This window comes from Odocoileus virginianus, chromosome 28, assembly GCF_023699985.2.
Source record: "Odocoileus virginianus isolate 20LAN1187 ecotype Illinois chromosome 28, Ovbor_1.2, whole genome shotgun sequence".
In the NCBI taxonomy this organism is placed as follows: domain Eukaryota; kingdom Metazoa; phylum Chordata; class Mammalia; order Artiodactyla; family Cervidae; genus Odocoileus; species Odocoileus virginianus.
In genome coordinates, this window is record NC_069701.1 from 33300392 (window position 1) to 33310275 (window position 9884).

The following is a 9884-nucleotide window of genomic DNA, read 5'->3' on the forward strand; positions in this document are numbered from 1 at the left end:
AGATCATCTGAGATGGGACAAAGAGAGTCTATTTCATTACCCCTTAGAATTCCTCTGAATGAGGAGGTGGTGGAGTTGGTGGGTCATCACAAACTCTTCCATGGCCTAGACCATCTGCCAGTTGCTATCCTTGTGGCTGCCTCTCCCCAGCTTCAGTCATGTAGTTCTGGAGGAAATTGACAATCATGTGTGCTGCTGGGTCAGGGCCAAAGAGCATGTGAAGCCAGGCTTGGTTGAATAACTTACTCTGGTTCCCCATCCCCACCGGTCAGTCCGTAGCCCTCATCACCCCTAGTAAGTCCCCAGTGCCCCAGTGCAGAGCACCTTGGGGTGCCATTTGCATGGAATCCAGGGCAGTTTTGCCTAGAACCAAGCAACCCTCCATATGGCTCCATGAGTGTGCAGTTTTAGAATTTCTGAAATTCCTTCTCTTCCTCAAAATCTTCTTTAGACCATCAGCCAGCTCTGAACTCCCATATGGAGCTGACATGAAGCGTTTACCCTGTGCCAGGGCTGAGCAGTCACTGTGCACACTTTAGTCACCTAGCATCCAACATCCCCACAGAGGGTTTGGGTACCCCAACTCACAAAGGGGGCACCTGGCCAGAGCAAGGGGAAGAAGCAGCCGAGAACTAGGCTGACCATGTAATTTATCATCCAAACCAGGAAAACTTTGATAAGGGAAGGGAGACTGTTAATCCCTATGGTGGGACAGCACACTGGGACTGTCCCCAGCCATTCTCCTTGTCACATGGCCTATTTCAGGGATTACTAGAGCTAACTTTCCATGTTCATGCATCTGAGGGTTCAGATTGAACTGAAGCTCTTTGAGGACTGAGGACCTTAGTGTTCCCCTCTCCTTGTGACTCCCACCATGCCAGCATGGCATGGCATCTACACATTTATTTCAGGATGACCAGTGTCCGAGACGGACACTTACTCTTACGTGGTTGGTCCTATGGCAGGCTCGGGCCCAGGCACAGGGGCTCAGAGGCTCAGTAGCATCTGCAATGATGTGACATGGCCTGCAGAGAGCACTCTCCTCCCAGCAGCAGCCCAGTGTTCCTGCAAGTTCCTATTTGAGAACCAACCCTCAGGGTTCTCCCCTCACCTTGAGGATGTAGGCTTGAGCTGGCACTGGGTAGTTGATGCCGTTGATGGTGAAGTCAATAGAGGGCAGGGTATTGACCGCAGAACATGAAACATAGTGCTGTTAGAGAGAGAGGGAGAGAGGTTGGCCCTGGAGATCCTTGTTGTGTGTGGAGACTGGGAGTGACCCTGGGGCATGACCTTTCACCTCAGAACCCCGTGGCGTGGCGCCTATGATCTTTTGGATGTTATTGACCAGTCTTCTTGGGCCAAGGATCAGTGATGTCCCGGTGTCCACAAGAGCCTCGCAGCCACCAGAACAAGCAATAACCTGTCTTTTCATGGAGATGCTGAGAGACAGTGGAACAAAGCGGGCATCAAGGTCACTCTGAGTCTCCCCAGAGCTGCCCCCTTCCTGACTGTCTCCTAAACAGCCCTTTGTCTCTTGCCCTGACTCTCTTCATCTGCTCTCAACACGGCACCTCCCTTGACATCCTTGAATGCAGTACTTGAATACACCAGGATCTTTTGTACCTTGACACAAGCTGGTCTTCTTTTCTAGACTACCCCCATCCCCTTTGACTAGCAAATTTCTTCTCATCTTCCAGATTCCAGCTTAATTGTCATGGTTTCAGGGAAGTCTTTCCCCGGTGTTTATCTGTCTCCTGTCTTGGTCACTCTCTGTAGACCCTTCCTCATGTCTAACATGTATCAAAGTAAAAATTCACTATGTGGGTGAGTCATTTTATGTACATCTGCCTTCTTAGATGGGAGGGTGAGTTTTATTCTTATTGCCTCCCTAAAGTGCCTGGCACACAGTGGATGCACAATGCTTGTGTGTTGAATGAGTGAATGAAGACCGTGAAAATAATGAATGAGAAAGATCAGAGAGCTGTATCTGGTGGGGAACAAATAACGGGTCAACCGCAGAGTGAAGATGGAGATTCACAGGGGCAGCAGATTCTCATAGTAGGGGGAGAGAGGGGCTCCTCTGGGAGAGGGTGTCTCCCATCACTGCTCCTACAACCAGCTCAGACCCTGAGACCCTGGCCAGGTAATACATGACTAGCCCATGGAAACTCCAAAGGACAGGTCAGCTTTTGTCTGAGCGTATCACACAGAATCCTATCAGTTATTGCCTCTTGTCCTCAGGTTACTCCTGGATCCCACTTTTCTGATTCTCTCAGTTATAGCCCCTGCCCCACTCTGTGCCCAGGGATGTGGGCTGTCTTTTTTATTAGTTGCTTTCACGTCTTAAGACTGCAGCCAACCTCTCTCCACTGCTGGGTAGCTTCTCCATAAGGAGACCAGTTTTCCCCATTTGCTCAGGACTTTCCCTGTTTTTAAACTGACATTTATCTGTACTGAGAACTTGCTTGGTCCCAGGTAGCCCTGGACAGTTGGTCATCATATCATAACCCTGTTCAGGCTGGTTAAATCCTCCCTGATCCTGTTCACCACATTGCAGAGTCCTCTGACCGTGCTCCCCGCCTCATAGGGCAGCGGGTGCAATGCTCTCCCAGCTTCACAGACCTCTCTGGACCCTGTGAGGACCCAGAGTAGAGCCCTGGTCAGGAGGCCTGGGGTGGTTATGAACCCATGGGTTGCTTGTGTGTCTATGTGCTTGTGTGTTTGTTTGTATGTGTCTCTGTGTGTTGCTTCTGTGTCTCTGACTAGCTATGCATGTTTATATGTGTCTCTGTGTATGTTTATATGTGTCTGCTTGTGAGTTTCCATGTGTCTGTGTTTCTGTCTGTGTTGTTGTGGGTGGTGTATATGTCTCTGTGACTATTTGTCTGAGAATGCATTTGTGAGTGTCTGCCTGTGTCCATGTACAGATGTGGAGCATCCCTTGGGCTGACCCTCGGAGGGAGAGGCTTACCGGTCCATGTTTATATGCCGGTCATCCGCTTGGATCAATGGTATCCAGTTGAGCGCTCCCTAGTAGTAGGATTTGTCCCCCACACCCCACCAAATATCACCACACTGACCTTCCCCCTGCATGTGTAGTGAGAAGAGATGGGGAGATTCTTGGAGGATGGTAAAAACAGCACTGTCTGAGAGCTGTGCTTGTCTATCCATCAAGGCCCTAATAAGGTCCCCATCTACAGATGCAGAAATCGAGTCTAGGAGTGATTGAGAACCAGACTGAGGTCGGTTGCTGGCTAATGAGTGGCACAGAGGAGGCTAGAAGGTGAATCACTTGACTGGGCTCCACCCACTATGTCTTCTGAAGAGGCCCTGGACCTACTGCTACCTGAGTACTCAGATTCCCTCAAAGGACAGGGTACTGAGGTGTTTTGGCTTTCCCCTTGTCCAGCCTGTCATTTTTCAGGAAAATCAAGGCCTGGGAGTGCTAACAATGTGGGTTCAGGTCACCCAGAGTTGGACCTCTACTGTCCAAAGGGCCCCACACTCAGAAGGGCCCCCCACCTCTGCTCTCCCTGTCTTGAAATGCCTAATATTTCTTGAACAAGGGGTCCCACACTTTTGTTTTGTGTCCCACACTTTCATTTTTCACTGGCTCCTGCAAATTGGGTAGGTGGTCCTGGGCTCCCAGTGAAATGCTAATGAGGAAGGAAAGCTACCCACCATCCTTCTCCTTTCTTCCTTATCAAATTCATAAGCAAATCCTATTGCCTTTTCCTCCAACTTGTTTCCTGTTGCCTTCCATTAGCCTTCCTCTTCACTCACCCCACTAAACCAAGTTACTTGTCTTGAGCCCAGGAGCAGGGTTGTGTTCCAATAAAACTTTATTCATAAAAGCCAGCGGTGAAGCCAGGTAGGGTCATGGGGCCATAGTTATCCTGGGTTAGATTATCTCTCAGGATACTTCTTTATCAAGTGTTCTATAATTTTCATGGAACTGAAAGCACCTTACAGCTCATTTGGAGAAAAGGATTGCCCATCTCAGACTTACTAGCTCAAGTAGAAGGCAAAAACAGGCTCAGAAATGGCACCTTGTTTCTTCAGGTTGTCAAAGATGGGGATGGCTCCAGAGAAGTTTATGTTGGGGTAGTTCAAGCCTAAGACACCATCAAATGGTACATGCGCAAACCCACATTCTGCCACACTTAGACCAAATGGCTGGTCAGTACTTACAAGGTCCCCAATCTGTGGGAGAGAAGAGTGATCCCACTTACAGATACATGAAGTGGGGCTAGGACTGGGCTGGGGTGCACTGCCATTAGATCCTCAGGGAAGAATTGAGGCTGGGCTGTGTCTTCGGTGGACCTCAGATGGTTAGACAAAGCTGGGAGGGGAATTTGCATTCCATTTGTGAGAGGCTGTGAATTTTAAATATCTGCCCCTCTGAAAAACACCACCTGAATGAGTCAGATTGCCCTCGTGGCTTCTGTACAGGTGTGGTAACCGAGTCAGGCCAGGACCCATCGGTGCCCCCTTGTGGACAAAATGAGCCGAGAGCAAGGTAGCCTTCTCTTTGGCATCACTGTGACCTAATGACAGGAATGGACTGCATTCTCTGTAAGGTACTGTGGATTCTGCATCTGTCCAGGAAGACAGAAGCTGAAAACACAATCTTGCTTGCAGTGATCTATGAAATTACTGCCTGGGGAATTCACTTTTGGGGATATGTGTGTCTTTGTGTGAGTGTGTATGAGAGAGAAAGAGAGAGGGGAACTACTCAAGTACTTTGGGGGAGGCAGGCCATAAGTTTTGTTGGACTCTCAAAGGCCCCCTAGAGTGAGAACTCATTTATCAGGCCCCCTAACTTCTCAGGCCTCCAGTTTCCCAGTCTGGATACCTGAAGCCCTTGACTGCCCCGAGGGTCCCCAGATCAGTTTTATCCTGTCCCAAACACCCCACAGCAACTGCAGTCCTGAGGAGCAGGCCCAGCTCCACCACTTACCATATGTGTGACCTCAGCAAGGCCCTTGCTGTCTGCGCCTCAGTTTCCTCATATGTCTCATGAGCTAATCAGACCACCTGCTATGTGGGGTTGTTGCAGGATTAAAACAATTATTACCTGAAAGTGCCTGGAACAGTCTGTGAATATAAAAGTGGGTGTTGTTTTTTTTTCCCCTCTTCTCTCACTTCCAGCAAAATGAACCTTGAACTGCTCATGGGCAGAGAAGCTGCAAGTCCCCATCTCAAGCCACTCTCTGGGTTAGCTAATCTGTGTGCTCATGTGTCACCACAGGCACTGCCTCCCCAGGGACAGGATCCTGTGGGTAAGATGGCCAATATCTATGGGAGTTAGGCTAGGAAGGGTCCTGCCAGATGGTCCTGCATCTGTTTTGCAAGCAGTGGTCACCCCACAGCCAGTCCTGACTCAACTTTTATTTACAGGTTACCTGAACGGTGACATAAGCAAGAAATCCCTTCATCAACCCAGGTCCATAGGTGATGCTGAAGGTCTTTTGGGTAGGCCAGTATGTGGAAGACTTGTAATGTCTGAACCTAACGTGTGTAGCTGCAGACACAACAGATGAGTGTCATTAGGTGCCAAGGGTTGAAAATAGGGCCACAGGGCAAGGGAAAGATGGCCCAGGAACCAGGTGTCCATACTCACAACAAGCTGAATTGGGGCAAAAGAGGGAGGGCACCCACAACTCAGATGAGCCTGTGTGAAAGATAATCTGGAATTCCTGAGAGGGTGTTCCAATGGTGATGTTACCCACATAGAACAACTACAAGGAAAAGGAGGGAGTGGGTTAGTGCAGAACTGGCTACCCTCTATTCCCACACTGATGCCTCCCTCTGGGTGTCACATATCTCTTGAGATCACTTTCCAACCACTGCACAGCTCACAGCCTTTGATCACAGAGGTGCTTGCATTTGACATTTTCTTCCTGTGCTACCTGGTATGCAGGATATTAACTCTATGACCAGGAGTTGAAATGGTACCTCCTGCATTGGAAGCCCAGAGTCATAACCACTGGACCTCCAGTACCACTGGACACCCAAGGAAGTCCTTTTCTTTCTTTTGAGAAGCTCTGTAGTCTCTTCAAACCCAGCCTTAGCACCCCCTTCTCCAGGAGGTCCTTCTTGATCAACCTCAGCCACTCCCTCTAAACTCAGACCACATCCAATCAACACCACACAGGTGACCCTTTCATTTGACATGTATTTACTAATATGCCTATCTCTCAGGCCGGCATGAGCATTCTTGAAGACAAAATAAGCCTTTTTCTAATCTAAAAACAGTAACCACAGTGTTAGATACTTATGGCCTTCCACGGAATACGGGTTTAGTATCTTTTTCCTGCTGTGGTTCTTGCATCTGTGGAAACTGAATTCCTCTGCCTGAGGGCTGACAATTGCTTTGCAGTTGGTTCTACCTTTTGATCAGAGATGGCTCACTCTTCATCTGTAACTGAGTAACTCACTTAGTTCAGAAGGGACAATCTCCCTCAAACTAATGACAGATCTTTGACACAGAAATGGATGTTTACCTGCCATCTGATAAATGCTGGGCTCAGTCACCAAGACCAAGAGTTGAGGATGAGAGTGCCTCCTCCTCTGGGTGGGGCCCCTGTTTCCCAGTGTCCCTGCCTCCTGCAGAAGCCCCAGCCCCAATATTCCCCCTGGTCTCTCCAGATGAGCTCCAGTGCTAGGCTAGAGCACCAGGGGGCACTGGGAGCACCATCTTTCTAAAACACTCACATTCATGACATTCCTGGGTTGGGTGGGGGGTGGATTGTTATATTTGAGCCAGGAGAAGAAATCTGGTACAGTCTGTAAGCATGTTCCTTCAGGAAATTGTTCAGCATGGGTTTTTCACTGAGGGTTTTTCTCATGGTCTTCACTTTGGTTAGAGGTATTTTAACCAAAGAAACAAAGCGACAAAGAAAACAAACAAGAAGCTACAATTAGCTGTCAGTGTTAAGGTATAACTCTCATTGTAATGGCCCTGTGCATTTTCCAATCATTTTTATGAGTCACCTTATTATCAGAATGTTATACATATACCATGGCAAAGACATAGATTTGAAAATATGTTTTGTTCTGTAATCTTGTGTAAGCCATATGACCACGTGGGGTCTCAGTCTCCCCTCAGTAAAATTGTGGAATGTAACAATTCAGAACTCCAAATAGAATATTTTGGGGATAAGAGAAGTGATGGATACAAGTTACCTGATAAATAGGAAGTCTCAACAATGACAGCCATTGGCATTGCTGTTGCCATCCAACTGTATCCTTCACATAGAAGCTCAGGGAAGGAGGTAGAAAGGGGGATTCTTATCCTCTTTTACAAGGGAGGAATTTGAAATGCAAGAGGTTTGTGAGTTGGCTGGGGTCACACTACTTATCAGATATAAAACAGCGTATAAGTAGCTATCCCAATCTTTCTCCAAGTTGAAAGAGAAGAGAGAGTTGAAAGAAGAATCCAGGAGATAGGGAACAAGTAAGGGAAATTCAGAGGCTCAAGAAGGAAGGATGAGTCAAATGAAAAATTAAAAGAAAACAACACAGAGAGAAATACACTCACAGAGACTTCCAAAGAGATGGAGAGGTAAATGATAGTGATACAGAGATGCAGACATAGACATATACACACTGAAGTAGACAGGGAACAAAGAGGACATGTTGAATAAAATGTAGAAAAGTGCTATTCCACAGGACCACACCTACATCTGCATAGACTGTGCACTGAACAGTTGTAAGGAGTTGCATTTTCAATAGGTCATAAGATGACTGGACCCCAAGAGTTGTGCAACCATGCAAATGTACACTAAGACCCTAGGGACCCACAGTTCCTAAAGCAAGGTACTTATCAATAAGTAAGAATTGAACTTTAAGACTGTCAGGGAAATATTCAATTCCCTTCTAAACCTGATGGGTGGAAGAAAAATCAGATGAAAACCAAAATCTGAGAAAGCAATATGATGCAGCTTACAGTCCTCATACTTACTTGACCATGCACTCTGATAAGGCCACCAGCCCGAAGAACACAGACACTTCATGCTTCTTTCCTGGCTCCAAGTACTCAGGGAAGTTCAGGTTCTTAGCATGTAGTGGTGACCAGGAGTTGGTAGTTGTATACGCTCTGACATGCCCGAGTTTTCCCCTGTAGGCCACTGATAGATCTGAAAAAAACACAAAGCTTCTCGATAAAATCTCTACCTTCATCAGTGTCCTTGGCGAGTGGACTTTGAAGCTTCTCAGAATACAGAGAATTGAACTGTAATCTCTTCCTTGAAGCTTGGCTGGAAAATCAAACTGATCTGCATGGACATCTAAGAAGATGGAGAACCTTGCCTACTTGGAGAAAAAACTGCTAAGAACATCATGAAAATGGATACTAGGGGCCATGCTCGACATTCTTGGTTTCATGTCATCTTCCTTGCCACTTCCTGAGACATGCATTACTGTCTTCGTTGGAGAAGAAACTGCTAGGTGGATAAGTTGTCAAATGCAAAGTGAAGACTTCAGGGACAGCCCAGGGACATACAACTGGCCTTAGGTAGTGGGTCTAATGGCAGAGATCAGGGGCACCTATGATGCCAGTCTGCATCAAAGATTTAGGGCAGAGCTGTATTTCAATTGCATGGTTTCGGTATTGGAAGAAATGTCATATGCATCCACAAGATATTTTATATCATTCAACAAATGTACAAGGAAGAAGTGTGTTCTGGGTTCTGGGTTAAAGGCTTCAAAGTCAAAGTTGATCAAGACAGAAGTAGTCTTTATCTTCGGCAAACTAGCAGTCTAGTTCTCACAAACTCATGGCCCCAGGAGGCAAGAGAAATGATAGTAGGACTAGGTGGCCATGCTGGACCCTGGGCAGCACAGGCCTGACCACTGGGAGCAGCCTTTCCTCCACTTCAAACATGCTGGAAAGCAGGCCAGTTGGAGAGAAGTCAGGAGTTTGGATATTTATGTACAATCTACTGATTTTAATATTAGAAACTAATTTTTCCCCCCAAAAAACTGTGGGAACACAATCTCCACAACGATGTGCTGGAATTAGCCTTCAGTGTCTGCAGGTTTTTATATCTGGCCTAGAGATGGGAGTGCAGTGGGAACAGAGAGGAATTTAGTTCAAGTTGGTTGATTTACAAAGAGACTGAATGCATACTAAACATGTTTATTTCCTTTCTATTTATAAAGAAAGATCATCAGGGACATACAAACCAATGGATTTAACTGCTGAACATAAATGGATATATTTCTGATATAATTTCCCCATAGGGTCTATACCATGAAAAATTTTGTCTGCCAAAGCAAACATGCAAAAACATAATTATGAAATGTCTTGCCACTCAAAGAAGACAGAACAACTGTGGCAAAGTAAAGACAATGGTGTTTAATGACTCATCTAGGACTCCCAGGGCCTATTCCTGCATGAGATCTATCCAGGCCTGTCCCTTGAATACAACAGGGGCCTCTCCTGGTTGCCACATGTGTATAGATGGGGCACTGTGTCTTAATCCTCTGCATATTGTTAAAATTCAGTTTTGGTGGTTAAATCCCCAAAGGGGAATATGACGTCACTGACAAATGACACACATATATGCCCTTTGAACTATGGTGTTGGAGAAGACCCTCGAGAGTCCCTTGGATGGCAAGGAGATCAAACCAGTCCATCCTATGAAAAATCAGTTCTGAATATCCACTGGAAAGACTGATGCTAAAGCTGAAGCTCCAATTATTTGCCCACCTGATGGGAAGAACTGACTCATTGGAAAAGACCCTGATGTTAGGAAAGATTGAAGGCAGGAGGAGAAGGGGAAGACAGAGGATGAGATGGTTGGATGGCATCACCAACTCGATGAACATGAGCTTGAACAAGCTCTGAGAGTTGGTGATGGATAGGGAGGCCTGACATA

General features: G+C 46.7%; 1 pseudogene; it reads right to left on the reverse strand.

The window, feature by feature from the left end:
- Positions 1–1093: 1093 nt before the first annotated feature.
- Positions 1094–8367, reverse strand: LOC139031833 (pregnancy-associated glycoprotein 1-like; annotated as a pseudogene).
- Between the last annotated feature and the right edge of the window lie 1517 nt (positions 8368–9884).